Raw genomic sequence first — 5,902 nt, 5'->3', positions numbered from 1 at the left:
GTGGGRTTTAGAACTATCTTGGCTACTTGTCTAAAAAATAAAAAATACATACTTTCTGAAGTAATCTTTTAACCAATGCCTTACATGAAAGGTTTTGATTTTGATATTCAAGATTTTTTTATTCTCTAGTCAATATATGAACTTACATGTGTAAAAAGCTCGAGAAAAATAAACAAAACAGACAAAAAAATAGTGTTAGTTGCTTGTCCCAAGCAACTSTCCAAGCCTCAGTCCCAAAGAGAAGTCACGTATCTTTCTCCTTAGCAGAATGGATATAGTGTCCTCCTGGGTTCCTTTCCAAGACAGTGAAGGTTTGTGGTTTAGTTGATTCTGCTTGTTTCTCACAAAGTCTCATCCATACTCTTCTTATGGAGCCTACTATGGTGGCCCAACCATAGGGTGTCTCTGTTTTCCCTCTTAATAAGTGTTCAGAGATTTTCAGTATGGCTTGCCTCTTAATACCCTCAAGATAACAGAGTTAGTATATATTTCTTGGATATACAAGTAACACCTCCCCCCTCTTCTCCTTGAACAGATTATGCCTTTTTTTATTAATGTCCCAATTACGCATTTTTTCTCCATTTCTATTATATAAATGAAAGGATATTTCAATTGCCTGTGTGTGAAGCATTTCAGTTTCTCAGATATATTCCCTATTATACAGATACATAAAATATTTGACAGACTACCCTGTTATCTCCTTTTGTTGCTYCTGTATCTGTATAATAGGTAAATATCACATCTAGTTTTTAGCCCTTTGTCCAAGTCAGTAACATTACTACAGTAACCTGTAGTACGTTACAAAAACATTGTTACATATATAGTCCGGTACAACTCTTGGTCTTAGATTTAAGCTCTTCTCAGAAGATGTTTCATTTGCAAAGTTTGTCTTCTCCTTTTATGTATTTTGGACTTCTAGCAGTGAATGAGTCTCAAAATCATTTTAGATGAAGTAGTGGAAGGCTGCCTGACAGTACCATCTGCTTAGCCCTGCATTTATCTGCAGGATGCACCTTTATGTGGATGTGCTTTGTCCCCTCACTGGAAGGACAGATGGGAGTCTCCAGCCGTTCCCTTTTCCTTCCACTGTGTCACAGTCCCTTTGGATCTGTGTAGAGCCATTAGCAGTGCTGACATGAATGAGCAGAGGAGCATCTTGGCCAGAAGTCTGGTTGTGGCTTCAGTAATATTTTACCTCCTGGGTTTCAGGTTGCTCTGGTCCACCTCCAGGAGTGCCAGGGCGTCTTGGCAGAGCATGTCCCACATCCTCATGTGGGTTTTGGCAGTTACTCCTACTTTTTGCTCTTGTCTAGAAATTGTGAAGCTTTTTGTGGGGGATGGTTTCTACTCCCTCACTAGTCTCACTAGTGGGTGTGGGTACTCACTTTCTACCCATGCTTGGATACACTCTCAGTGGGTATCTGCGACAAGCTCCTTTTCTATGTAGTGGTTAATTCTTCCTCTAGTGCTAGTCCTGCTGCAGACTCTTCAACTGCTAGCAGCTGTGTCCTTGGAGATTTCACTATAGATCACGCCAATGAATATATCATAATCCTTCATGTTCACCTCCTCCTAAAGATCTGCATACTCTCATTTGCTTCTGACACAGCACATCCAGCTTATGTATTCAGTCCTGTACCTGCCTTCAATAAAAAGTGTCAGCTGCCTTTCCAGCAAATCAGGTCTAGAATTCATTGCCCTGCAATGCATTTCCTCAACTCAGAGAATAATAACATCCTGGATAAAAAATAAAATAAAATGAAGTATAAATCTGGCTCATTCTCCAAAGTGAGGAAAACTTTGAAAGTGGAAAGCRGAGCTGAAGAAAAAGTGAGAAGTAAATAAAACTTGATATCTGTGATTTTTCTCCCATCTAACATCTGTTCTCTCTCACTTTKTTTTTTGCTGTTGTTTTGCTTTTACAAAATTGGCCGTTCAAATGAACAGCCTACATTTTAAGAAAAGACCATCACACTTCTGCATGCACAGAATGGACATAAAAAAAATAAAAAGAAAGAAGAAAGAAAGAAAACAACTTTATGACTTTATACTTTTCAATACAAAAACCTTCTCGACTTTTGAGTAATCAACAGCAACCACTGTGGCTCAGGGCAGTGATGCTGTGCAGTTCTAAGAAATTCCCTGAAAGAAGGTGGCACTTGCACAATGCACTTGCATCCAAGAGATTTCAGACACATCTCCAAGTAAAACACATCACAGTGACCAATCAAGACAGAAACAGCATGGATCACAGCAGCTGTAGTCAGACACCTCACTGGCCAGATGGAAAAGAGAAAGCTCCATGCCTCAGTGTGAACTCTGGGGTGCTGACCATGGCCAGATGACTTCCTGCTGTCTGCTTTCTGCAGGAACGATACTTTTTATTGCTTGCCAGAGGGAACATCTGCCCCAAAGCAGGCATCTGGCAGTACAAGCCCCACACAGCCTTGCTCACACACGAGGTCTGGGCACATCTTCCTGTTACCCTGACTCACTGGAAGTGGCATGTTCTCGAGTCCCATTTCACTCCACTGCACCTTGATCAGGCAGGAAAAGTGAAGAAAATGAAGAAAAGCTTCATTGTTAATATATGAAGTTTCTAAAGTTACTTTTACAAGGTTTGGAAATAAGCAACTACAAATAAAAAAATCATAAAACGTTATTCTAGTGTACTTATAGCAAATACGACGTTTTCTAAACCCAATTGTGTTCTATCTTGTTCTTTCCTCAGGCTTCACACACCAGCTGGAGTTTAGTGGTCTTGTTATTGGAGCAAGTCTGGAAATAACAATTGAATTACATAACACCAGTGACCTTTTGCTCAATTTCTGTCTCACCATTGCAACAAAATTATTACCGAAAGGATTGTAGACAGGTAAACAGGGTTGTAGTGATCAAGAGACAGAAATCTGGTAGGAACTTGGAGAATCAATTGAGAAAACTTCCTTTAATCGTTTTCTATCATTACTACACCTTAAGTTTGAATTTCATTACTAACCACAAATAAGTCTAGTATGGAAGTAACACATTCTAACAAAAATAACTCTGTTTATAATCCAATGAAGAAATAATGTCTTTATAAACTTTATGAACTTTCCTGACTGTATGTCAGGATATCTACAAGGCAACTGCCTTGTAGCAACTTTTTTCGCTCTACTTTGTCCCAGTTTGCATTTCCACAGAGGTAAAACTCAATAAAAAATGATTTGCCTAAGTGACCCACAGAAATTCTCAATGGTAGTACTAGACTTGGCCTCCTGTTTTTATCTGATACAATTCTAATACCATTCTATATGTTCCGCAGTCCTTCCAGAAATTTCCTATCACATTTTTTGACACAGGATTTGAGGAGATCTCAGATGCAGGAACCAGGCACTGCTCATAGCTCTTGGACTGGAGGGGTACATCTGGGCACTGACTCACTGCTGTCTTACAATAACCAGGCAAAAGCTGAAAATTACAAAACCTCCAGATTGTAAAACCTCCCTAATAAAATGTATGCAGTCCTCTTGTTATATTGTCTTAATTTTATGACTCTCTTTTCTTWCTTAATGAGACTGAACAACTGCCAGATAACCCAGCGTCTCTGCCAGACAATGAGCCCAGCACTGAACATCTCCAAGGAGCCCCCAGTAGAGGCAATGCTGGGGTTTTTTTATTATTTATTTTGGGCATTTGCTATTTCTAGTTTCTCCTGTGTGTGGTTTTAACAGACTAAAAAGTGTCTCTAATTAATGTGTTGCTTTGCTGATGTTTCTTCTAATACCAAATATTCCTCTACTACCCAATACCAAAGGACAACAGAACAAAACAAGGTCCATCTTCATGCTTTTTTAATCTGCAGGGATGTAGTGATCCTTGTATGGTTCAGTCTGGAGAAACYTCCCAAGGAAATCCTTTTGGAAATGCCTTTTAGACCTTCTTTTATACATTCCATATACTAGGTTACCAAACTTTTACTAATATGTATCTGCTCAACATAATATTTAAAGATACTGGGGCACTGAATCCTAATAGAACTCCCAAATAATTTATTTATGTTCATCAGTCAGCAGTTTATCAGTACCTACTGTTAAGCCATGACTTTACTGCTTTTACAACTTCACCTTCTAATCTGTTGCTAGCCAAAGACAAGTTCATTTATCAAAAAGTTGACTTTTCTTCTAATAAGCTGTGCTGCATGGAACTGCCATAATTCTATATACAGTGCCAACTTCTGTGAATTGTGCCCAGAATTCAATTATATCAAGTAGGTAGAAACTTAATAAAAATGGATTTTTAAGGTCTTCTTTTTCTCTGTATGGATTTATGTTAGTCTAAATAAATATTTCTAGGTAATTCAGCAGATTCCACCATGGCTATAATGTTAGCAGGACCCAAACTATCCTGAGTTGCTCCTCAGCCTCTTTTCATTCACAGTTCAGGATCACAGACCATCATGGATGCTTGAGTTCCCCAGCCATGCACTGAAACAGCTGTTCTAATCTAATAGATCTTTCCTAATTTTCCCTCGTCTTCTTGAGAAAGACCATCACTGAGCTGTGGACACTGCCACTGTCTTTCAGATATCTGTTCAGATTTACAACATTCCCAAATAAAAGTTACATGAGGAGTTGAGGAAGCAGAAGCAGTACGATCTGAACACAAGTTAGGGGAGTCCAAATTCATCAAATATGAGCATTACTAGAGTACACAGTCGTAAAGGCACGAGGGATTGTTATTTGTCATCCAGTCTCACCTCTTGCCTAACAAAAGACTTTGTGCAATAATTCCCACAAAAGATGGAAATTGTTACAGAATCATAGAAACTTTTAGGCACAGAAGGACCTCCTTTATTCAAAGTTTGATAAAGTTGTCATAGCCTTTTCCAGTTAATTCTTGAATATCATAGAATCACAGAATGGTTGAGGTTGGAAGGGACCTCTGGAGATCATCTAGYCCAACCCCYCTGCTCCAGCAGGGACACCCAGAGCATGGGGCACAGGGTGGCAGCCAGGYGGGTTTGGAAGATCTCCAGAGAAGGAGACTCCACARCCTCCCTGGGCAGCCTSTTCCAGGGCTCTGTCACCCTCACAGGAAAGAAGTTCTTCCTCACATGCAGATGGAACTTCTTGTGTTTTAATATGTACTTTTTACTCCTTGTTCTGTCACTGGTCACCACTGAGAAGATTTTGGCCCCATMGTCCCTACATTCTCCTCTCAGTCCTCTCAGGAAGGGGATCAGCTGATTGATCAGCTCCCCTCTCAGTCTTCTCCAGGCTAAACAGGCCCAGCTCACTTAGTCTTTCCTCACAGATGCTCCATTCCCTTAATCATCTTTGTCACTCTATGAATATGCCCAAGGATGGATGTTCTTCAGGCTCTCTGGTTACCCATGCCAGTTCTGCAAAGCCCCCGGGGTGAGCAGTGCTTTTCTTTTTAGAGAAACAGAAATTTTCTTTTTGCAGCTTGTAACCTTGGCCTCTTGTCCTTGCATTATGTACCCAATTCCATCTTCTTCAAAACTCCTCTTGAGAAAATTGACAACTGCAATTAAAACACCCCTTAGCTTTCCCTTCCCCAGGTCATCCATATCCAGTTCTCATAGCTGCTCCTTGTAAATGGTACATACCAGTCCCATTGCTATTTCAGTGGCTCTCCACGGCACTTTCTTTGCTTTGTTCATCTCTCTTTTGCACTAGAGAGCCACAAATTCCACACTCAGAAATCTTCTTCCCTCACATGTGCATAATTCAATATCTGGAACCACAGCTTGTTTGCTTGTGTTTGGAGACCACACAGCACTATGGGTCCATGTGTCTGTGAATACCATGTGGTTCATAAAAGGGAGGGTTTACAGGATGCAAAGACACATTATTTCCGGCTTCAAGCTGCTAAGTGCTTAATGTAATTCACAAAAACC

At 40.1% G+C, this 5,902-nt stretch overlaps 1 long non-coding RNA gene across 1 annotated transcript; it reads left to right on the top strand.

The window, feature by feature from the left end:
- Positions 1-2,823: 2,823 nt before the first annotated feature.
- Positions 2,824-3,473, top strand: LOC112958985. Its single transcript, XR_003251547.1, has 2 exons — positions 2,824-2,875; positions 3,305-3,473. It is a non-coding gene; the product is annotated as an uncharacterized LOC112958985 (long non-coding RNA).
- The last annotated feature ends 2,429 nt before the right edge of the window (positions 3,474-5,902 follow it).

The sequence above is a fragment of the Nothoprocta perdicaria genome, unplaced genomic scaffold (genome assembly GCF_003342845.1).
Source record: "Nothoprocta perdicaria isolate Ctin4 unplaced genomic scaffold, notPer1 scaffold_94, whole genome shotgun sequence".
Classification (NCBI taxonomy): Eukaryota; Metazoa; Chordata; class Aves; order Tinamiformes; family Tinamidae; genus Nothoprocta; species Nothoprocta perdicaria.
The sequence above is the reverse complement of the archived record's forward strand: the minus strand, read 5'-3'. Positions and strand labels throughout refer to the sequence as shown.